The 24,598-nt window shown below is 46.6% G+C and overlaps 1 long non-coding RNA gene across 2 annotated transcripts in view; it reads right to left on the bottom strand.

The window, feature by feature from the left end:
• Window positions 1–5,630, bottom strand: part of LOC144070385 (uncharacterized) — a 73,605-nt gene extending 67,975 nt beyond the window's left edge. For both annotated transcript variants that reach the window (XR_013299249.1, XR_013299250.1), the window contains exon 1: window positions 2,911–5,630. This is a non-coding gene — a long non-coding RNA (uncharacterized LOC144070385). The remainder of the gene's footprint in view (window positions 1–2,910) is intronic.
• Between the last annotated feature and the right edge of the window lie 18,968 nt (window positions 5,631–24,598).

Genomic DNA, 24,598 nt, shown 5'->3' with positions numbered 1-24,598 from the left:
AGGAGATTGGTTTGCCTGAGAAAGAAATGTTCGCCGGAGTGAATCCCGCACGCCGTCCGGGTCGTCCCTACAAGGGCCGTCGGGTGCGGCGGCGGGCTCCGAGGTAGGACCGCTGAGTCAGACGGGGCGTCTCGGTCTCGCTGAAACGGTTCAGGGTAGCGACTTCGACCCCTGGCAAATGCCCCCCCTAGGGAAGATTCGTGTCGCAAGCCCTTAGTCGAACCCGCAGGGCGAAGGAACCCAGTCGCCCGAGCACCGGCGTTATAAGCCGGGCCGGCGTGAGCCCTCCTGAGGCGGGTCTTGTTTGCCAATCGGTCAGTGGGGAAAGGGTAATGGGGAGATGGGTGGGGTTCGAAATATGTTATTTCCCCGACCCATCAAAGTTCGATTCCGCCAGTTCCCAGCTTAGTTCCCAGCTCAGTTCCATGTCCAAGTCCTTGTGCCTGTTGCTAGGTCAGGTCCCACCTCGTTCGATTTCGCCAGTTCCCAAGCTCCGTTCCATGTCAGACTCCACCAAATTTCGTTTATGATTCCGCCAGTTCCCAGCTTAGTTCCCAGCTCAGTTCCATGTCCAAGTCCTTGTGCCTGTTGCTAGGTCAGGTCCCACCTCGTTCGATTTCGCCAGTTCCCAAGCTCCGTTCCATGTCAGACTCCACCAAATTTCGTTTATGATTCCGCCAGTTCCCAGCTTAGTTCCCAGCTCAGTTCCATGTCCAAGTCCTTGTGCCTGTTGCTAGGTCAGGTCCCACCTCGTTCGATTTCGCCAGTTCCCAAGCTCCGTTCCATGTCAGACTCCACCAAATTTCGTTTATGATTCCGCCAGTTCCCAGCTTAGTTCCCAGCTCAGTTCCATGTCCAAGTCCGTGTGCCTGTTCCGGGTCAGGACCCACCCCGTGTTATCATTTATCCCTGAATAACACACCATTGTCGGATTGGTGTAGACGGTTACGACCGCCTTAGTGAGTTCGCCACTCTCACTTGTCAAAATTTTTCTAAGTCCGTGTGCCTGTTCCGGGTCAGGACCCACCCCGTGTTATCATTTATCCCTGAATAGCACACCATTGTCGGATTGGTGTAGACGGTTACGACCGCCTTAGTGAGTTCGCCACTCTCACTTGTCAAAATTTTTCTAAGTCCGTGTGCCTGTTCCGGGTCAGGACCCACCCCGTGTTATCATTTATCCCTGAATAGCACACCATTGTCGGATTGGTGTAGACGGTTACGACCGCCTTAGTGAGTTCGCCACTCTCACTTGTCAAAATTTTTCTAAGTCCGTGTGCCTGTTCCGGGTCAGGACCCACCCCGTGTTATCATTTATCCCTGAATAACACACCATTGTCGGATTGGTGTAGACGGTTACGACCGCCTTAGTGAGTTAACCACTCTCACTTGTCAAAATTTTTCTAAGTCCGTGTGCCTGTTCCGGGTCAGGACCCACCCCGTGTTATCATTTATCCCTGAATAACACACCATTGTCGGATTGGTGTAGACGGTTACGACCGCCTTAGTGAGTTCGCCACTCTCACTTGTCAAAATTTTTCTAAGTCCGTGTGCCTGTTCCGGGTCAGGACCCACCCCGTGTTATCATTTATCCCTGAATAGCACACCATTGTCGGATTGGTGTAGACGGTTACGACCGCCTTAGTGAGTTCACCACTCTCACTTGTCAAAATTTTTCTAAGTCCGTGTGCCTGTTCCGGGTCAGGACCCACCCCGTGTTATCATTTATCCCTGAATAGCACACCATTGTCGGATTGGTGTAGACGGTTACGACCGCCTTAGTGAGTTCGCCATTCTCACTTGTCAAAATTTTTCTAAGTCCGTGTGCCTGTTCCGGGTCAGGACCCACCCCGTGTTATCAGTTATCCCTGAATAGCACACCATCGTCGGACTGGTGTAGACGGTTACGACCGCCTTAGTGAGTTCGCCACTCTCACTTGTCAAAATTTTTCTAAGTCCGAGTGCCTGTTCCGGGTCAGGACCCACCCCGTGTTATCAGTTATCCCTGAATAGCACACCATCGTCGGACTGGTGTAGACGGTTACGACCGCCTTAGTGAGTTCGCCACTCTCACTTGTCGAAAATTTTCTAAGTCCCTTCACACTTAGAAAAAATTCGTTAAAATCAGGAGGACCACCCTCGGACACCCCAACACCTTGCAAACGTTGTCCGAACATAGGGTGATCTACCTGGACCCCGGGAGAGCGGAGGGTCGGTTCGCAGCCTGGAGCTCACATTCAAAATTTTTCTCTCCCTATAATCTTGCCGAAGGGTTTCTGCAGACCACCGGATTTTGCATGAGTAGGTGAGTTATATCCCCTTACATTTGGTAGACCCAAATTCGCTCTCCTGGTAGACCCAAGTTATATTATGGGGTAGACCCAGTTTCGAGCATGGGGTAGACCCACGTGAATGCCCTGGTAGACCCAAATCATGCGAGCACCATAAAAATCAGCGGGGTTTTTCCTCGAGCCTATCCGAGGATAGGCTCACATGAGCGGATATGGGTTTGTAATGGCTCGCTGAAAATCACGAGCTCCAGAGATTTTTCTCTGAAAATTTTTCTAAGTGTGAGCACCACACACATCAACGGTGTTTTCCCTCGAGCCTATCCGAGGATAGGCTCACGAGGGCGGATATGGGTTTGTATTGCCTCGCTGAAAGCCTGAGCTCCAGAAATTTTTCTAAGTGTGAGCACCACACACATCAACGGTGTTTTCCAACATGCCTATCCGAGGATAGTGACACATGAGCGGATTGGGTTGGCTGATGCCCCGCTGAAAACCTGAGCTCCAGAAATTTTTCTAAGTGTGAGCACCACACACTTCAACGGTCTTTTTCACAGTGCATGTCCGAGGATAGTGACACATGAGCGGATTGGGCTGGCTGATGCCCCGCTGAATTTCTGACCTCCAGAAATTTTTCTAAGTGTGAGCACCACACACTTCGGCGGGGTTTTTCCCCGAGCCTATCCGAGGATAGGCTCACATGAGCGGATATGGGTTTGGAATGGCTCGCTGAAATCCTGAGCTCCAGAGATTTTTCTCAGAAAATTTTTCTAAGTGTGAGCACCACACACATCAACGGGGTTTTCCAACATGCCTGTCCGAGGATAGTGACACATGAGCGGATTGGGTCGGCTGATGCCCCGCTGAAAACCTGAGCTCCAGAAATTTTTCTAAGTGTGAGCACCACACACTTCAACGGTCTTTTTCACAGTGCATGTCCGAGGATAGTGACACATGAGCGGATTGGGCTGGCTGATGCCCCGCTGAATTTCTGACCTCCAGAAATTTTTCTAAGTGTGAGCACCACACATTTCGGCGGGGTTTTTCCCCGAGCCTATCCGAGGATAGGCTCACATGAGCGGATATGGGTTTGGAATTGCTCGCTGAAATCCTGAGCTCCAGAGATTTTTCTCAAATTTTTTCTAAGTGTGAGCACCACACACATCAACGGTGTTTTCCAACATGCCTGTCCGAGGATAGTGACACATGAGCGGATTGGGTCGGCTGATGCCCCGCTGAAATCCTGAGCTCCAGAATTTTTTCTAAGTGTGAGCACCACACACATCAACGGTGTTTTCCAACATGCCTATCCGAGGATAGTGACACGTGAGCGGATTGGGTCGGCTGATGCCCCGCTGAAATCCTGAGCTCCAGAATTTTTTCTAAGTGTGAGCACCACACACATCAACGGTGTTTCCCTCGAGCCTATCCGACGATAGGCTCACAAGGGCGGATATGGGTTTGTTTTGCCCCGCTGAAATTCTGAGCTCCAGAATTTTTTCTAAGTGTGAGCACCACACACATCAACGGTGTTTCCCTCGAGCCTATCCGACGATAGGCTCACAAGGGCGGATATGGGTTTGTAATGTCTCGCTGAAATCCTGAGCTCCAGAAATTTTTCTAAGTGTGAGCACCACACACATCAACGGTGTTTTCCAACATGCCTGTCCGAGGATAGTGACACATGAGCGGATTGGGTCGGCTGATGCCCCGCTGAAATCCTGAGCTCCAGAAATTTTTCTAAGTGTGAGCACCACACACTTCGGCGGGGTTTTTCCCCGAGCCTATCCGAGGATATGCTCACATGAGCGGATATGGGTTGCTGAAGCTCCCGCTGAGTTCCCGAGCTCCAGAAATTTTTCTAAGTGTGAGCACCACACACATCAACGGTCTTTTCCCCCGAGCCTATCCGAAGATAGGCTCACATGAGCGGATATGGGTTGCTGAAGCTCCCGCTGAGTTCCCGAGCTCCAGAAATTTTTCTAAGTGTGAGCACCACACACATCAACGGTCTTTTCCCCCGAGCCTATCCGAAGATAGGCTCACATGAGCGGATATGGGTTGCTGAAGCTCCCGCTGAGTTCCCGAGCTCCAGAAATTTTTCTAAGTGTGAGCACCACACACATCAACGGTCTTTTCCCCTGAGCCTATCCGAAGATAGGCTCACATGAGCGGATATGGGTTGCTGAAGCTCCCGCTGAGTTCCCGAGCTCCAGAATTTTTTCTAAGTGTGAGCACCACACACATCAACGGTCTTTTTCACGGTGCATGTCCGAGGATAGTGACACATGAGCGGATTGAGCTGGCTGATGCTCCGCTGAATTTCTGAGCTCCAGAAATTTTTCTAAGTGTGAGCACCACACACATCAACGGTCTTTTCCACCGAGCATATCCGAAGATAGGCTCACATGAGCGGATATGGGTTGCTGAAGCCCCCGCTGAGTTCCCGAGCTCCAGAAATTTTTCTAAGTGTGAGCACCACACACATCAACGGTGTTTTCCAACATGCCTGTCCGAGGATAGTGACACATGGGCGGATTGAGCAAGCTGATGCTCCGCTGAATTTCTGACCTCCAGAAATTTTTCTAAGTGTGAGCACCACACACATCAACGGTCTTTTCCCCCGAGCCTATCCGAAGATAGGCTCACATGAGCGGATATGGGTTGCCAAAGCCTCGCAAGTGTGAGCACCACACACATCAACGGTGTTTCCCTCGAGCCTATCCGACGATAGGCTCACAAGGGCGGATATGGGTTTGTTATGCCCCGCTGAAATTTCGAGCTCCAGAAATTTTTCCAAGTGTGAGCACCACACACATCTGCGGGGTCTTATCACGAGCTTATCCGAGGATAGTGACACACGAGCGGATATGGATTTTTCTAAGCCCCTTCACACTTAGAAAAAATCCGCTTAAAAAACACGAAAATTTTTCTAAGTCCCGTAGGACTTAGAAAAAAAATCGTTAAAAATCAGGAGGACCACCCTCGGACACCCCAACACCTTGCCAACGTTGTCCGAACATAGGGTGATCTACCTGGACCCCGGGAGAGGTTAGGGTCGGTTCGCAGCCCGGAGCTCACCTTCAAAAATTTCCTCTCCCTATATACTTGCCGAAGGCTTTTTGCAGACCACCGGATTTTGCACGAGTAGGCAAATTATATCCCACCGGTCTTCACGGGCATCTGAGGACTTTCTCCCCGGGAATAGTGCTTCTTGGGCGGATATTATCGACAGATATCAGGTTTCATCGTCGAGCTCCATATATTTTTCGAGTTTCGGCACTTTGAAATTCGGCGGGGGTTCGCCCCGAGTCGATCCGAGAATAGTGCACCGTGAGCGGATTGGGTCGGCTGATGCCCCGCTGAATTTCTGAGCTCCAGAAATTTTTCTAAGTCCGAGCTCCACACACATCAACGGTGTTTTTCACAGTGCATGTCCGAGGATAGTGACACATGAGCGGATTGAGCTGGCTGATGCCCCGCTGAATTTCTGAGCTCCAGAAATTTTTCTAAGTCCGAGCTCCACACACATCAACGGTGTTTTTCACAGTGCATGTCCGAGGATAGTGACACATGAGCGGATTGGGTTGGCTGATGCCCCGCTGAATTTCTGAGCTCCAGAAATTTTTCTAAGTCCGAGCTCCACACACATCAACGGTGTTTTTCACAGTGCATGTCCGAGGATAGTGACACATGAGCGGATTTGGTTGGCTGATGCCCCGCTGAATCTCTGACCTCCAGAAATTTTTCTAAGTCCGAGCTCCACACACATCAACGGTGTTTTTCACAGTGCATGTCCGAGGATAGTGACACATGAGCGGATTGAGCTGGCTGATGCCCCGCTGAATTTCTGAGCTCCAGAAATTTTTCTAAGTCCGAGCTCCACAAACATCAACGGTGTTTTTCACAGTGCTTGTCCGAGGATAGTGACACATGAGCGGATTGAGCTGGCTGATGCCCCGCTGAATTTCTGAGCTCCAGAAATTTTTCTAAGTCCGAGCTCCACAAACATCAACGGTGTTTTTCACAGTGCATATCCGAAGATAGTGACACATGAGCGGATTGGGTTGGCTGATGCCCCGCTGAATTTCTGAGCTCCAGAAATTTTTCTAAGTCCGAGCTCCACACACTTCAACGGTGTTTTTCACAGTGCATGTCCGAGGATAGTGACACATGAGCGGATTGAGCTGGCTGATGCCCCGCTGAATTTCTGACCTCCAGAAATTTTTCCAAGTCCGAGCTCCACACACTTCAACGGTGTTTTTCACAGTGCTTGTCCGAGGATAGTGACACATGAGCGGATTGAGCTGGCTGATGCCCCGCTGAATTTCTGACCTCCAGAAATTTTTCTAAGTCCGAGCTCCACACACATCAACGGTGTTTTTCACAGTGCATGTCCGAGGATAGTGACACATGAGCGGATTGGGTTGGCTGATGCCCCGCTGAATTTCTGAGCTCCAGAAATTTTTCTAAGTCCGAGCTCCACACACATCAACGGTGTTTTTCACAGTGCATGTCCGAGGATAGTGACACATGAGCGGATTGGGTTGGCTGATGCCCCGCTGAATTTCTGAGCTCCAGAAATTTTTCTAAGTCCGAGCTCCACACACATCAACGGTGTTTTTCACAGTGCATGTCCGAGGATAGTGACACATGAGCGGATTGAGCTGGCTGGTGCCCCGCTGAATTTCTGACCTCCAGAAATTTTTCTAAGTGTGAGCACCACACACTTCAACGGTGTTTTTCACAGTGCATGTCCGAGGATAGTGACACATGAGCGGATTGAGCTGGCTGATGCCCCGCTGAATTTCTGAGCTCCAGAATTTTTTCTAAGTGTGAGCACCACACACTTCAACGGTCTTTTTCACAGTGCATGTCCGAGGATAGTGACACATGAGCGGATTGAGCTGGCTGATGCCCCGCTGAATTTCTGACCTCCAGAAATTTTTCTAAGTCCGAGCTCCACAAACATCAACGGTGTTTTTCACAGTGCATATCCGAAGATAGTGACACATGAGCGGATTGGGTTGGCTGATGCCCCGCTGAATTTCTGAGCTCCAGAAATTTTTCTAAGTCCGAGCTCCACACACTTCAACGGTGTTTTTCACAGTGCATGTCCGAGGATAGTGACACATGAGCGGATTGAGCTGGCTGATGCCCCGCTGAATTTCTGAGCTCCAGAAATTTTTCTAAGTCCGAGCTCCACACACTTCAACGGTGTTTTTCACAGTGCTTGTCCGAGGATAGTGACACATGAGCGGATTGGGTTGGCTGATGCCCCGCTAAATTTCTGACCTCCAGAAATTTTTCTAAGTCCGAGCTCCACACACTTCAACGGTGTTTTTCAAAGTGCTTGTCCGAGGATAGTGACACATGAGCGGATTGAGCTGGCTGATGCCCCGCTGAATTTCTGACCTCCAGAAATTTTTCTAAGTCCGAGCTCCACACACATCAACGGTGTTTTTCACAGTGCATGTCCGAGGATAGTGACACATGAGCGGATTGAGCTGGCTGATGCCCCGCTGAATTTCTGAGCTCCAGAAATTTTTCTAAGTCCGAGCTCCACACACATCAACGGTGTTTTTCACAGTGCTTGTCCGAGGATAGTGACACATGAGCGGATTGAGCTGGCTGATGCCCCGCTGAATTTCTGACCTCCAGAAATTTTTCTAAGTCCGAGCTCCATACACATCAACGGTGTTTTTCACAGTGCTTGTCCGAGGATAGTGACACATGAGCGGATTGAGCTGGCTGATGCCCCGCTGAATTTCTGAGCTCCAGAAATTTTTCTAAGTCCGAGCTCCACACACTTCAACGGTGTTTTTCACAGTGCTTGTCCGAGGATAGTGACACATGAGCGGATTGAGCTGGCTGATGCCCCGCTGAATTTCTGACCTCCAGAAATTTTTCTAAGTCCGAGCTCCATACACATCAACGGTGTTTTTCACAGTGCTTGTCCGAGGATAGTGACACATGAGCGGATTGAGCTGGCTGATGCCCCGCTGAATTTCTGAGCTCCAGAAATTTTTCTAAGTCCGAGCTCCACACACATCAACGGTGTTTTTCACAGTGCATGTCCGAGGATAGTGACACATGAGCGGATTGAGCTGGATGATGCCCCGCTGAATTTCTGAGCTCCAGAAATTTTTCTAAGTGTGAGCACCACACACTTCAACGGTCTTTTTCACAGTGCATGTCCGAGGATAGTGACACATGAGCGGATTGAGCTGGCTGATGCCCCGCTGAATTTCTGAGCTCCAGAAATTTTTCTAAGTCCGAGCTCCACACACATCAACGGTGTTTTTCACAGTGCATGTCCGAGGATAGTGACACATGAGCGGATATGGGTTGCTGAAGCCCCCGCTGAGTTCCCGAGCTCCAGAAATTTTTCAAAGTGTGAGCACCACACACATCAACGGTGTTTCCCTCGAGCCTATCCGACGATAGGCTCACAAGGGCGGATATGGGTTTGTTTTGCCCCGCTGAAATTTCGAGCTCCAGAAATTTTTCCAAGTGTGAGCACCACACACATCTGCGGGGTCTTATCACGAGCTTATCCGAGGATAGTGACACACGAGCGGATATGGATTTTTCTAAGCCCCTTCACACTTAGAAAAAATCCGCTTAAATTTTCCGAAAATTTTTCTAAGTCCCGCAGGACTTAGAAAAAAATTCGTAAAAAATCAGGAGGACCACCCTCGGACACCCCAACACCTTGCCAACGTTGTCCGAACATAGGGTGATCTACCTGGACCCCGGGAGAGGTCAGGGTCGGTTCGCAGCCCGGAGCTCACCTTCAAAAATTTCCTCTCCCTATATACTTGCCGAAGGCTTTTTGCAGACCACCGGATTTTGCACGAGTAGGCAAATCATATCCCACAGGTCTTCACGGGCATCGGAGGACTTTCTCCCCGGGAATAGTGCTTCGTGGGCGGATATTATCGACAGATACCAGGTTTCATCGTCGAGCTCCGTATATTTTTCGAGTTTCAGCACTTTTAAAATCGGCGGGGGTTCGCCCTGAGTCAATCCGAGAATAGTGCACCGTGAGCGGATTGGGTCGGCTGATGCCCCGCTGAATTTCTGAGCTCCAGAAATTTTTCTAAGTCCGAGCCCCACACACTTCAACGGTGTTTTTCACAGTGCATGTCCGAGGATAGTGACACATGAGCGGATTGGGTTGGCTGATGCCCCGCTGAATTTCTGAGCTCCAGAAATTTTTCTAAGTCCGAGCTCCACACACATCAACGGTGTTTTTCACAGTGCATGTCCGAGGATAGTGACACATGAGCGGATTGGGTTGGCTGATGCCCCGCTGAATTTCTGACCTCCAGAAATTTTTCTAAGTCCGAGCTCCACACACATCAACGGTGTTTTTCACAGTGCTTGTCCGAGGATAGTGACACATGAGCGGATTGAGCTGGCTGATGCCCCGCTGAATTTCTGACCTCCAGAAATTTTTCTAAGTCCGAGCTCCACACACTTCAACGGTGTTTTTCACAGTGCTTGTCCGAGGATAGTGACACATGAGCGGATTGAGCTGGCTGATGCCCCGCTGAATTTCTGACCTCCAGAAATTTTTCTAAGTCCGAGCTCCACACACATCAACGGTGTTTTTCACAGTGCTTGTCCGAGGATAGTGACACATGAGCGGATTGGGTTGGCTGATGCCCCGCTGAATTTCTGAGCTCCAGAAATTTTTCTAAGTCCGAGCTCCACACACATCAACGGTGTTTTTCACAGTGCTTGTCCGAGGATAGTGACACATGAGCGGATTGAGCTGGCTGATGCCCCGCTGAATTTCTGACCTCCAGAAATTTTTCTAAGTCCGAGCTCCACACACTTCAACGGTCTTTTTCACAGTGCATGTCCGAGGATAGTGACACATGAGCGGATTGGGTTGGCTGATGCCCCGCTGAATTTCTGAGCTCCAGAAATTTTTCTAAGTCCGAGCTCCACACACTTCAACGGTGTTTTTCACAGTGCATGTCCGAGGATAGTGACACATGAGCGGATTGAGCTGGCTGATGCCCCGCTGAATTTCTGACCTCCAGAAATTTTTCTAAGTCCGAGCTCCACACACTTCAACGGTCTTTTTCACAGTGCATGTCCGAGGATAGTGACACATGAGCGGATTGGGCTGGCTGATGCCCCGCTGAATTTCTGAGCTCCAGAAATTTTTCTAAGTGTGAGCACCACACACTTCAACGGTCTTTTTCACAGTGCATGTCCGAGGATAGTGACACATGAGCGGATTGGGTTGGCTGATGCCCCGCTGAATTTCTGAGCTCCAGAAATTTTTCTAAGTCCGAGCTCCACACACTTCAACGGTGTTTTTCACAGTGCTTGTCCGAGGATAGTGACACATGAGCGGATTGAGCTGGCTGATGCCCCGCTGAATTTCTGACCTCCAGAAATTTTTCTAAGTCCGAGCTCCACACACATCAACGGTGTTTTTCACAGTGCATGTCCGAGGATAGTGACACATGAGCGGATTGAGCTGGCTGACGCCCCGCTGAATTTCTGAGCTCCAGAAATTTTTCTAAGTGTGAGCACCACACACTTCAACGGTCTTTTTCACAGTGCATGTCCGAGGATAGTGACACATGAGCGGATTGAGCTGGCTGACGCCCCGCTGAATTTCTGAGCTCCAGAAATTTTTCTAAGTGTGAGCACCACACACTTCAACGGTCTTTTTCACAGTGCATGTCCGAGGATAGTGACACATGAGCGGATTGAGCTGGCTGATGCCCCGCTGAATTTCTGACCTCCAGAAATTTTTCTAAGTGTGAGCACCACACACTTCAACGGTCTTTTTCACAGTGCATGTCCGAGGATAGTGACACATGACCGGATTGAGCTGGCTGATGCCCCGCTGAATTTCTGAGCTCCAGAAATTTTTCTAAGTGTGAGCACCACACACTTCAACGGTCTTTTTCACAGTGCATGTCCGAGGATAGTGACACATGAGCGGATTGAGCTGGCTGATGCCCCGCTGAATTTCTGAGCTCCAGAAATTTTTCTAAGTCCGAGCTCCACACACATCAACGGTCTTTTTCACAGTGCATGTCCGAGGATAGTGACACATGAGCGGATATGGGTTGCTGAAGCCCCCGCTGAGTTCCCGAGCTCCAGAAATTTTTCAAAGTGTGAGCACCACACACATCAACGGTGTTTCCCTCGAGCCTATCCGACGATAGGCTCACAAGGGCGGATATGGGTTTGTTTTGCCCCGCTGAAATTTCGAGCTCCAGAAATTTTTCCAAGTGTGAGCACCACACACATCTGCGGGGTCTTATCACGAGCTTATCCGAGGATAGTGACACACGAGCGGATATGGATTTTTCTAAGCCCCTTCACACTTAGAAAAAATCCGCTTAAATTTTCCGAAAATTTTTCTAAGTCCCGTAGGACTTAGAAAAAAAATCGTTAAAAATCAGGAGGACCACCCTCGGACACCCCAACACCTTGCCAACGTTGTCCGAACATAGGGTGATCTACCTGGACCCCGGGAGAGGTCAGGGTCGGTTCGCAGCCCGGAGCTCACATTCAAAAATTTCCTCTCCCTATATACTTGCCGAAGGCTTTTTGCAGACCACCGGATTTTGCACGAGTAGGCAAATCATATCCCACCGGTCTTCACGGGCATCCGAGGACTTTCTCCCCGGGAATAGTGCTTCGTGGGCGGATATTATCGACAGATACCAGGTTTCATCGTCGAGCTCCGTATATTTTTCGAGTTTCAGCACTTTTAAAATCGGCGGGGATTCGCCCCGAGTCAATCCGAGAATAGTGCACCGTGAGCGGATTGGGTCGGCTGATGCCCCGCTGAATTTCTGAGCTCCAGAAATTTTTCTAAGTCCGAGCTCCACACACATCAACGGTGTTTTTCACAGTGCATGTCCGAGGATAGTGACACATGAGCGGATTGAGCTGGCTGATGCCCCGCTGAATTTCTGAGCTCCAGAAATTTTTCTAAGTCCGAGCTCCACACACATCAACGGTGTTTTTCACAGTGCATGTCCGAGGATAGTGACACATGAGCGGATTGGGTTGGCTGATGCCCCGCTGAATTTCTGAGCTCCAGAAATTTTTCTAAGTCCGAGCTCCACACACATCAACGGTGTTTTTCACAGTGCATGTCCGAGGATAGTGACACATGAGCGGATTTGGTTGGCTGATGCCCCGCTGAATCTCTGACCTCCAGAAATTTTTCTAAGTCCGAGCTCCACACACATCAACGGTGTTTTTCACAGTGCATGTCCGAGGATAGTGACACATGAGCGGATTGAGCTGGCTGATGCCCCGCTGAATTTCTGAGCTCCAGAAATTTTTCTAAGTCCGAGCTCCACAAACATCAACGGTGTTTTTCACAGTGCTTGTCCGAGGATAGTGACACATGAGCGGATTGAGCTGGCTGATGCCCCGCTGAATTTCTGAGCTCCAGAAATTTTTCTAAGTCCGAGCTCCACAAACATCAACGGTGTTTTTCACAGTGCATATCCGAAGATAGTGACACATGAGCGGATTGGGTTGGCTGATGCCCCGCTGAATTTCTGAGCTCCAGAAATTTTTCTAAGTCCGAGCTCCACACACTTCAACGGTGTTTTTCACAGTGCATGTCCGAGGATAGTGACACATGAGCGGATTGAGCTGGCTGATGCCCCGCTGAATTTCTGACCTCCAGAAATTTTTCCAAGTCCGAGCTCCACACACTTCAACGGTGTTTTTCACAGTGCTTGTCCGAGGATAGTGACACATGAGCGGATTGAGCTGGCTGATGCCCCGCTGAATTTCTGACCTCCAGAAATTTTTCTAAGTCCGAGCTCCACACACATCAACGGTGTTTTTCACAGTGCATGTCCGAGGATAGTGACACATGAGCGGATTGGGTTGGCTGATGCCCCGCTGAATTTCTGAGCTCCAGAAATTTTTCTAAGTCCGAGCTCCACACACATCAACGGTGTTTTTCACAGTGCATGTCCGAGGATAGTGACACATGAGCGGATTGGGTTGGCTGATGCCCCGCTGAATTTCTGAGCTCCAGAAATTTTTCTAAGTCCGAGCTCCACACACATCAACGGTGTTTTTCACAGTGCATGTCCGAGGATAGTGACACATGAGCGGATTGAGCTGGCTGGTGCCCCGCTGAATTTCTGACCTCCAGAAATTTTTCTAAGTGTGAGCACCACACACTTCAACGGTGTTTTTCACAGTGCATGTCCGAGGATAGTGACACATGAGCGGATTGAGCTGGCTGATGCCCCGCTGAATTTCTGAGCTCCAGAATTTTTTCTAAGTGTGAGCACCACACACTTCAACGGTCTTTTTCACAGTGCATGTCCGAGGATAGTGACACATGAGCGGATTGAGCTGGCTGATGCCCCGCTGAATTTCTGACCTCCAGAAATTTTTCTAAGTCCGAGCTCCACAAACATCAACGGTGTTTTTCACAGTGCATATCCGAAGATAGTGACACATGAGCGGATTGGGTTGGCTGATGCCCCGCTGAATTTCTGAGCTCCAGAAATTTTTCTAAGTCCGAGCTCCACACACTTCAACGGTGTTTTTCACAGTGCATGTCCGAGGATAGTGACACATGAGCGGATTGAGCTGGCTGATGCCCCGCTGAATTTCTGAGCTCCAGAAATTTTTCTAAGTCCGAGCTCCACACACTTCAACGGTGTTTTTCACAGTGCTTGTCCGAGGATAGTGACACATGAGCGGATTGGGTTGGCTGATGCCCCGCTAAATTTCTGACCTCCAGAAATTTTTCTAAGTCCGAGCTCCACACACTTCAACGGTGTTTTTCAAAGTGCTTGTCCGAGGATAGTGACACATGAGCGGATTGAGCTGGCTGATGCCCCGCTGAATTTCTGACCTCCAGAAATTTTTCTAAGTCCGAGCTCCACACACATCAACGGTGTTTTTCACAGTGCATGTCCGAGGATAGTGACACATGAGCGGATTGAGCTGGCTGATGCCCCGCTGAATTTCTGAGCTCCAGAAATTTTTCTAAGTCCGAGCTCCACACACATCAACGGTGTTTTTCACAGTGCTTGTCCGAGGATAGTGACACATGAGCGGATTGAGCTGGCTGATGCCCCGCTGAATTTCTGACCTCCAGAAATTTTTCTAAGTCCGAGCTCCATACACATCAACGGTGTTTTTCACAGTGCTTGTCCGAGGATAGTGACACATGAGCGGATTGAGCTGGCTGATGCCCCGCTGAATTTCTGAGCTCCAGAAATTTTTCTAAGTCCGAGCTCCACACACTTCAACGGTGTTTTTCACAGTGCTTGTCCGAGGATAGTGACACATGAGCGGATTGAGCTGGCTGATGCCCCGCTGAATTTCTGACCTCCAGAAATTTTTCTAAGTCCGAGCTCCATACACATCAACGGTGTTTTTCACAGTGCTTGTCCGAGGATAGTGACACATGAGCGGATTGAGCTGGCTGATGCCCCGCTGAATTTCTGAGCTCCAGAAATTTTTCTAAGTCCGAGCTCCACACACATCAACGGTGTTTTTCACAGTGCTTGTCCGAGGATAGTGACACATGAGCGGATTGAGCTGGCTGATGCCCCGCTGAATTTCTGACCTCCAGAAATTTTTCTAAGTCCGAGCTCCATACACATCAACGGTGTTTTTCACAGTGCTTGTCCGAGGATAGTGACACATGAGCGGATTGAGCTGGCTGATGCCCCGCTGAATTTCTGAGCTCCAGAAATTTTTCTAAGTCCGAGCTCCACACACTTCAACGGTGTTTTTCACAGTGCTTGTCCGAGGATAGTGACACATGAGCGGATTGAGCTGGCTGATGCCCCGCTGAATTTCTGACCTCCAGAAATTTTTCTAAGTCCGAGCTCCATACACATCAACGGTGTTTTTCACAGTGCTTGTCCGAGGATAGTGACACATGAGCGGATTGAGCTGGCTGATGCCCCGCTGAATTTCTGAGCTCCAGAAATTTTTCTAAGTCCGAGCTCCACACACATCAACGGTGTTTTTCACAGTGCTTGTCCGAGGATAGTGACACATGAGCGGATTGAGCTGGCTGATGCCCCGCTGAATTTCTGACCTCCAGAAATTTTTCTAAGTCCGAGCTCCACACACATCAACGGTGTTTTTCACAGTGCTTGTCCGAGGATAGTGACACATGAGCGGATTGAGCTGGCTGATGCCCCGCTGAATTTCTGAGCTCCAGAAATTTTTCTAAGTCCGAGCTCCACACACATCAACGGTGTTTTTCACAGTGCTTGTCCGAGGATAGTGACACATGAGCGGATTGAGCTGGCTGATGCCCCGCTGAATTTCTGACCTCCAGAAATTTTTCTAAGTCCGAGCTCCACACACATCAACGGTGTTTTTCACAGTGCTTGTCCGAGGATAGTGACACATGAGCGGATTGAGCTGGCTGATGCCCCGCTGAATTTCTGACCTCCAGAAATTTTTCTAAGTCCGAGCTCCACACACATCAACGGTGTTTTTCACAGTGCTTGTCCGAGGATAGTGACACATAAGCGGATTGGGTTGGCTGATGCCCCGCTGAATTTCTGAGCTCCAGAAATTTTTCTAAGTCCGAGCTCCACACACATCAACGGTGTTTTTCACAGTGCTTGTCCGAGGGTAGTGACACATGAGCGGATTGGGTTGGCTGATGCCCCGCTGAATTTCTGAGCTCCAGAAATTTTTCTAAGTCCGAGCTCCACACACTTCAACGGTGTTTTTCACAGTGCTTGTCCGAGGATAGTGACACATGAGCGGATTGGGTTGGCTGATGCCCCGCTGAATTTCTGACCTCCAGAAATTTTTCTAAGTCCGAGCTCCACAAACATCAACGGTGTTTTTCACAGTGCATATCCGAAGATAGTGACACATGAGCGGATTGGGTTGGCTGATGCCCCGCTGAATTTCTGAGCTCCAGAAATTTTTCCAAGTCCGAGCTCCACACACTTCAACGGTGTTTTTCACAGTGCTTGTCCGAGGATAGTGACACATGAGCGGATTGGGCTGGCTGACCCCCCGCTGAATTTCTGAGCTCCATGAAATTTTTGATTTTTGAGCACCACAAAAATCGGCGGGGTTTTCCCTCGAGCCTATCCGAGAATAGTGCTCCATGGGCGGATACGGGTTGGCTGACGCCCCGCTGAAATTTCGAGCTCCAGAAATTTTTCAAAGTGTGAGCACCACACACATCAACGGTCTTTTTCACAGTGCATGTCCGAGAATAGTGACACATGAGCGGATATGGATTTTTCTAAGCCCCTTCACACTTAGAAAAAATCCGCTTAAATTTTCCGAAAATTTTTCTAAGTCCCGCAGGACTTAGAAAAAAATTCGTAAAAAATCAGGAGAACCACCCACGGACATCCCAACACTTTGCCAACGTTGTCCGAACATTAGGTGATCCACCTGGACCCCGGGAGAGGTCAGGGTCGGTTCGCAGCCTGGAGCTCACTTTCAAACATTTCCTCTCCCTATATACTTGCCGAAGGGTTTCTGCAGACCACCGGATTTTGCACGAGTAGGTGAGTTATATCCCCCTAACATTGGTAGACCCAAATTCGCTCTCCTGGTAGACCCAAGTTATATTATGGGGTAGACCCAGTTTCGAGCATGGGGTAGACCCAGTTTCGAACATAGGGTAGACCCAACCGATCATTTTGAAAAATTTAATCCGAGATTTGGACACTATCTCTGGGCATTTTAACCATGTTCAACCCCTTTGGACTGACTTCCAGCTTTTTCCACCGATGATTGCTGGAATTTTTATCCGAGATTTGGACACTTTCTCTGGGCATTTTAACCATTTTCAACCCCTTTGGACAGACTTCCAGCTTTTTCCACCGATGATTGCTGGAATTTTTATCCGAGATTTGGACACTTTCTCTGGGCATTTTAACCATTTTCAACCCCTTTGGACAGACTTCCAGGTTTTTCCACCGATGATTGCTGGAATTTTTATCCGAGATTTGGACACTTTCTCTGGGCATTTTAACCATTTTCAACCCCTTTGGACAGACTTCCAGGTTTTTCTACCGATGATTGCTGGAATTTTTATCCGAGATTTGGACACTTTCTCTGGGCATTTTAACCATTTTCAACCCCTTTGGACAGACTTCCAGGTTTTTCCACCGATGATTGCTGGAATTTTTATCCGAGATTTGGACACTTTCTCTGGGCATTTTAACCATTTTCAACCCCTTTGGACAGACTTCCAGGTTTTTCTACCGATGATTGCTGGAATTTTTATCCGAGATTTGGACACTTTCTCTGGGCATTTTAACCATTTTCAACCCCTTTGGACAGACTTCCAGGTTTTTCCACCGATGATTGCTGGAATTTTTATCCGAGATTTGGACACTTTCTCTGGGCATTTTAACCATTTTCAACCCCTTTGGACAGACTTCCAGGTTTTTCCACCGATGATTGCTGGAATTTTTATCCGAGATTTGGACACTTTCTCTGGGCATTTTAACCATTTTCAACCCCTTTGGACAGACTTCCAGGTTTTTCCACCGATGATTGCTGGAATTTTTATCCGAGATTTGGACACTTTCTCTGGGCATTTTAACCATTTTCAACCCCTTTGGACAGACTTCCAGGTTTTTCTACCGATGATTGCTGGAATTTTTATCCGAGATTTGGACACTTTCTCTGGGCATTTTAACCATTTTCAACCCCTTTGGACAGACTTCCAGGTTTTTCCACCGATGATTGCTGGAATTTTTATCCGAGATTTGGACACTTTCTCTGGGCATTTTAACCATTTTCAACCCCTTTGGACAGACTTCCAGGTTTTTCCACCGATGATTGCTGGAATTTTTATCCGAGATTTGGACACTTTCTCTGGGCATTTTAACCATTTTCAACCCCTTTGGACAGACTTCCAGGTTTTTCCACCGATGATTGCTGGAATTTTTATCCGAGATTTGGACACTTTCTCTGGGCATTTTAACCATTTTCAACCCCTTTGGACAGACTTCCAGGTTTTTCCACCGATGATTGCTGGAATTTTTATCCGAGATTTGGACACTTTCTCTGGGCATTTTAACCATTTTCAACCCCTTTGGACAGACTTCCAGGTTTTTCTACCGATGATTGCTGGAATTTTTATCCGAGATTTGGACACTTTCTCTGGGCATTTTAACCATTTTCAACCCCTTTGGACAGACTTCCAGGTTTTTCCACCGATGATTGCTGGAATTTTTATCCGAGATTTGGACACTTTCTCTGGGCATTTTAACCATTTTCAACCCCTTTGGACAGACTTCCAGGTTTTTCCACCGATGATTGCTGGAATTTTTATCCGAGATTTGGACACTTTCTCTGGGCATTTTAACCATTTTCAACCCCTTTGGACAGACTTCCAGGTTTTTCCACCGATGATTGCTGGAATTTTTATCCGAGATTTGGACACTTTCTCTGGGCATTTTAACCATTTTCAACCCCTTTGGACAGACTTCCAGGTTTTTCTACCGATGATTGCTGGAATTTTTATCCGAGATTTGGACACTTTCTCTGGGCATTTTAACCATTTTCAACCCCTTTGGACAGACTTCCAGGTTTTTCCACCGATGATTGCTGGAATTTTTATCCGAGATTTGGACACTTTCTCTGGGCATTTTAACCATTTTCAACCCCTTTGGACAGACTTCCAGGTTTTTCCACCGATGATTGCTGGAATTTTTATCCGAGATTTGGACACTTTCTCTGGGCATTTTAACCATTTTCAACCCCTTTGGACAGACTTCCAGGTTTTTCCACCGATGATTGCTGGAATTTTTATCCGAGATTTGGACACTTTCTCTGGGCATTTTAACCATTTTCAACCCCTTTGGACAGACTTCCAGGTTTTTCCACCGATGATTCCTGGAAATTTCCCCCATGATTTGGACCTGTTTTGGGGGCATTTTAAACATTTTCGACCATTTTTGACATTTTTCCAACTTTTTAAAAAATGACTCGTGGTACTTTTAAACTTCATTTCTAACAGTTTTATGCACATTTTAACAATTTTCGACCATTTTTGACATTTTTCCAACTTTTTAAAAAATGACTCCTGGTAGTTTTAAACTTCATTTCTAACACTTTTATGCACAATTTAACCATTTTCGACCATTTTTGACATTTTTCCAACTTTTTATCAAATGACTCCTGGTAGTTTTAAAAATCATTTTGAACCGTTTTGTGCACATTTTAAGCATTTTCGACCATTTTTGACATTTTTTCAACTTTTTAACAAATGACTCCTGGTAAATTTAAACATCATTTTGAACAGTTTTGTGCACATTTTAACCATTTTCGACCATTTTTAACATTTTTCCAACTTTTTCACAGATGACACCCCATGCAATTACCCAGCATTTGGAACACCATTCTGGGCACGAAGACCGTTTTTAGCCACGTTCAACTTTTTTCCCAACTGTACCCCCCGATGACTCTAAATATCTTTCCCCGGCTTTTGGAACACTTATCTGGGCATTGTGACAGTTTTTACACACTTTTGTAAAACTTTGGTATTACGACTAGAAACTTGCCCGATGGAGAGTGGCTTTTCTCGGAGAGGGAAACTCCTAGTACCCGCTTGATTACTTTGAAACAATAGTCCCGGTTGGCCGGACTCATTTCTGCCGTCTCGCGGACAAACGGAGGTCTTACGTCAAAATACCGTTCCAGCACAAGAGAGTCATTTCACGGGTAGTTGAGCTCAAATTAAAGGGTAAAGTGTAACTTATCAGTTATATCCTCGTTTGTTATACAAGTGACCGTTTTTTGGGAAGCTTTTCCGGGGTGAAATTGACCCCCGAACCGACCTGCACTGCTCTAATACAAGTGCCCGTAATTGGGACACTATTTCTGGCTAAACATCACCCCAGGACGGCCCTGGAAAGACTAATTTTACACAAAATTGTGAATTATACATCTACCCACAAATGAGACACAATTCCTGGGTAAATAGACCAACCAGAACCACTCAGGACCAGTTCCAATACAAGCACTCGTTGTCATAAAAGTGCCCATTATAGGCACATTGATTGTGGCATAACTTTACTTCACAACCACCCTGGAAGATTATTTTATACAGAATGGTCAATATACATCTACCCTCATATGAGACAAAAATTCAGGTTAAATGGACCAACCAGAACCACCCAAGACCAGTTCCAATGCAACCACTATTTTTAACGCAATTTACCCCAATTTGGACACTATTTATGGCTTAACATCCCCCCAGAACATCCCTGGAAGACTAATTTTATACCAAATTGTCAATTATACATCTACCCACAAATGAGACACAATTCCTGGGTAAATAGACCAACCAGAACCACTCAGGACCAGTTCCAATACAAGCACTCGTTGTCATAAAAGTGCCCATTATAGGCACATTGATTGTGGCATAACTTTACTTCACAACCACCCTGGAAGATTATTTTATACAGAATGGTCAATATACATCTCCCCTCATATGAGACAAAAATTCAGGTTAAATGGACCAACCAGAACCACCCAAGACCAGTTCCAATGCAACCACTATTTTTAACGAAATTTACCCCAATTTGGGCACTTATTCTTGCCTAACATCCACCCAGAACATCCCTGGAAGATTATTTTATAGAAAATGGTCAATATACATCTCCCCTCATATGAGACAAAAATTCAGGGTAAATGGACCAACCAGAACCGCTCAGGACCAGTTCCAACACAAGCACTCGTTGTCATAAAAGTGCCCAAATTAGGCACATTGTTTGTGGCATAACTTTACTTCACAACCACCCTGGAAGATTATTTTATACAGAATGGTCAATATACATCTACCCTCATATGAGACAAAAATTCAGGGAAAATGGAAAAACCAGAACCACCCAAGACCAGTTCCAATGCAACCACTATTTTTAACGCAATTTACCCCAATTTGGACACTATTTATGGCTTAACATCCCCCCAGAACCTCCCTGGAAGATTAATTTATACAGAATGGTCAATATACAACTACCCTCATATGAGACAAAAATTCAGGCTAAATGGACCAACCAGAACCGCTCAGGACCAGTTCCAACACAAGCACTCGTTGTCATAAAAGTGCCCAAATTAGGCACACTGTTTGTGGCATAACTTTACTTCACAACTACCCTGGAAGATTATTTTATACAGAATGGTCAATATACATCTACCCTCATATGAGACAAAAATTCAGGTTAAATGGACCTACCTGAACCACCCAAGACCAGTTCCAATGCAACCACTATTTTTAACGCAATTTACCCCAATTTGGGCACTTATTCTTGCCTAACATCCACCCAGAACCTCCCTGGAAGATTATTTTATAGAAAATGGTCAATATACGTCTCCCCTCATATGAGACAAAAATTCAGGTTAAATGGACCAACCAGAACCACTCAGGACCAGTTCCAACACAAGCACTCGTTGTCATAAAAGTGCCCATATTAGGCACATTGATTGTGGCATAACTTTACTTCACAATTACCCTGGAAGATTATTTTATACAGAATGGTCAATATACATCTACCCTCATATGAGACAAAAATTCAGGGAAAATGGACCAACCAGAACCACCCAAGACCAGTTCCAATGCAACCACTATTTTTAACGCAATTTACCCCAATTTGGACACTATTTATGGCTTAACATCCCCCCAGAACCTCCCTGGAAGATTATTTTATAGAAAATGGTCAATATATATCTCCCCTCATATGAGACACAATTTCAGGGTAAATGGACCAACCAGAACCGCTCAGGACCAGTTCCAACACAAGCACTCGTTGTCATAAAAGTGCCCAAATTAGGCACACTGTTTGTGGCATAACTTTACTTCACAACTACCCTGGAAGATTATTTTATACAGAATTGTCAATATACATCTCCCCTCATATGAGACAAAAATTCAGGGAAAATGGACCAACCAGAACCACCCAAGACCAGTTCCAATGCAACCACTATTTTTAACGCAATTTACCCCAATTTGGACACTATTTATGGCTTAACATCCCCCCAGAACATCCCTGGAAGACTAATTTTACACAAAATGGTGAATTATACATCTACCCACAAATAAGACACCATTCCTGGGTAAATAGACCAGCCAGAACCACTCAGGACCAGTTCCAATACAAGCACTCGTTGTCATAAAAGTGCCCATATTAGGTACATTGATTGTGGCATAACTTTACTTCACAATTACCCTGGAAGATTATTTTATACAGAATGGTCAATATACATCTACCCTCATATGAGACAAAAATTCAGGTTAAATGGACCAACCAGAACCACCCAAGACCAGTTCCAATGCAACCACTATTTTTAACGCAATTTACCCCAATTTGGACACTATTTATGGCTTAACATCCCCCCAGAACCTCCCTGGAAGATTATTTTATAGAAAATGGTCAATATATATCTCCCCTCATATGAGACACAATTTCAGGGTAAATGGACCAACCAGAACCGCTCAGGACCAGTTCCAACACAAGCACTCGTTGTCATAAAAGTGCCCAAATTAGGCACACTGTTTGTGGCATAACTTTACTTCACAACTACCCTGGAAGATTATTTTATACAGAATTGTCAATATACATCTCCCCTCATATGAGACAAAAATTCAGGGAAAATGGACCAACCAGAACCACCCAAGACCAGTTCCAATGCAACCACTATTTTTAACGCAATTTACCCCAATTTGGACACTATTTATGGCTTAACATCCCCCCAGAACATCCCTGGAAGACTAATTTTACACAAAATGGTGAATTATACATCTACCCACAAATAAGACACCATTCCTGGGTAAATAGACCAGCCAGAACCACTCAGGACCAGTTCCAATACAAGCACTCGTTGTCATAAAAGTGCCCATATTAGGTACATTGATTGTGGCATAACTTTACTTCACAATTACCCTGGAAGATTATTTTATACAGAATGGTCAATATACATCTACCCTCATATGAGACAAAAATTCAGGTTAAATGGACCAACCAGAACCACCCAAGACCAGTTCCAATGCAACCACTATTTTTAACGCAATTTACCCCAATTTGGGCACTTATTCTTGCCTAACATCCACCCAGAACATCCCTGGAAGATTATTTTATAGAAAATGGTCAATATACATCTCCCCTCATATGAGACAAAAATTCAGGGTAAATGGACAAACCAGAACCACCCAGGACCAGTTCCAATACAAGCACCCGTTGTCATAAAAGTGCCCATATAAGGCACACTGTTTGTGGCATAACTTTACTTCACAACTACCCTGGGAGATTATTTTATACAGAATGGTCAATCTACATCTCCCCTCATATGAGACAAAAATTCAGGGAAAATGGACCAACCAGAACCACCCAAGACCAGTTCCAAGACAACCACTATTTTTAACGCAATTTACCCCAATTTGGGCACTTATTCTTGCCTAACATCCACCCAGAACCTCCCTGGAAGATTATTTTATAGAAAATGGTCAATAAACATCTCCCCTCATATGAGACACAATTTCAGGCTAAATGGACCAACCAGAACCACTCAGGACCAGTTCCAACACAAGCACTCGTTGTCATAAAAGTGCCCAAATTAGGCACACTGTTTAAGGCATAACTTTACTTCACAACTACCCTGGAAGATTATTTTATACAGAATGGTCAATATACATCTACCCTCATATGAGACAAAAATTCAGGTTAAATGGACCAACCAGAACCACCCAAGACCAGTTCCAATGCAACCACTATTCTTAACGAAAATTACCCCAATTTGGACACTATTTCTTGCCTAACATCCCCCCAGAACATCCCTGGAAGACTAATTTTATAAAAAATTGTCAATTATACATGCACCCACATTTTAGGCACTTTTTCCGGGGAAAATACCCCCCCAGAACCGAACTGGGCTACTTTTTATACAAACCAGTACGCACTGGGACGCTATGGAATCCGCAGAACTCTGCCACACTGTGGACAAACTGTGGTACTGCGACCGTTCAAGCTCCCGTAAGCCTATGCACTTTTAGCGTTTAAAATTACCTTTCTGGCTGAAAAGAAAAGCTTTTTACACACCCACTCTACTCTAATAAAGGTCCCCTTATTTTAGAAACTATTCCCGAGTGAAAATAAGCCCCCAGAAATAAGTCGACATGCTTTTTATACATGCACGTTGGTCTATTACAGTCAACCAGCATTTGGGACACTCTTCCTGGGTAAACTTTTGCACCAGAACCTCCCTAGAGCATTTATTTTGATACCAAATCGTCAATAATACATGCACCCAGAATTTATGCACTTTTTCCGGGG

The sequence above is a fragment of the Stigmatopora argus genome, unplaced genomic scaffold, assembly GCF_051989625.1.
Source record: "Stigmatopora argus isolate UIUO_Sarg unplaced genomic scaffold, RoL_Sarg_1.0 HiC_scaffold_59, whole genome shotgun sequence".
In the NCBI taxonomy this organism is placed as follows: Eukaryota; Metazoa; Chordata; class Actinopteri; order Syngnathiformes; family Syngnathidae; genus Stigmatopora; species Stigmatopora argus.
The sequence above is the reverse complement of the archived record's forward strand: the minus strand, read 5'-3'. Positions and strand labels throughout refer to the sequence as shown.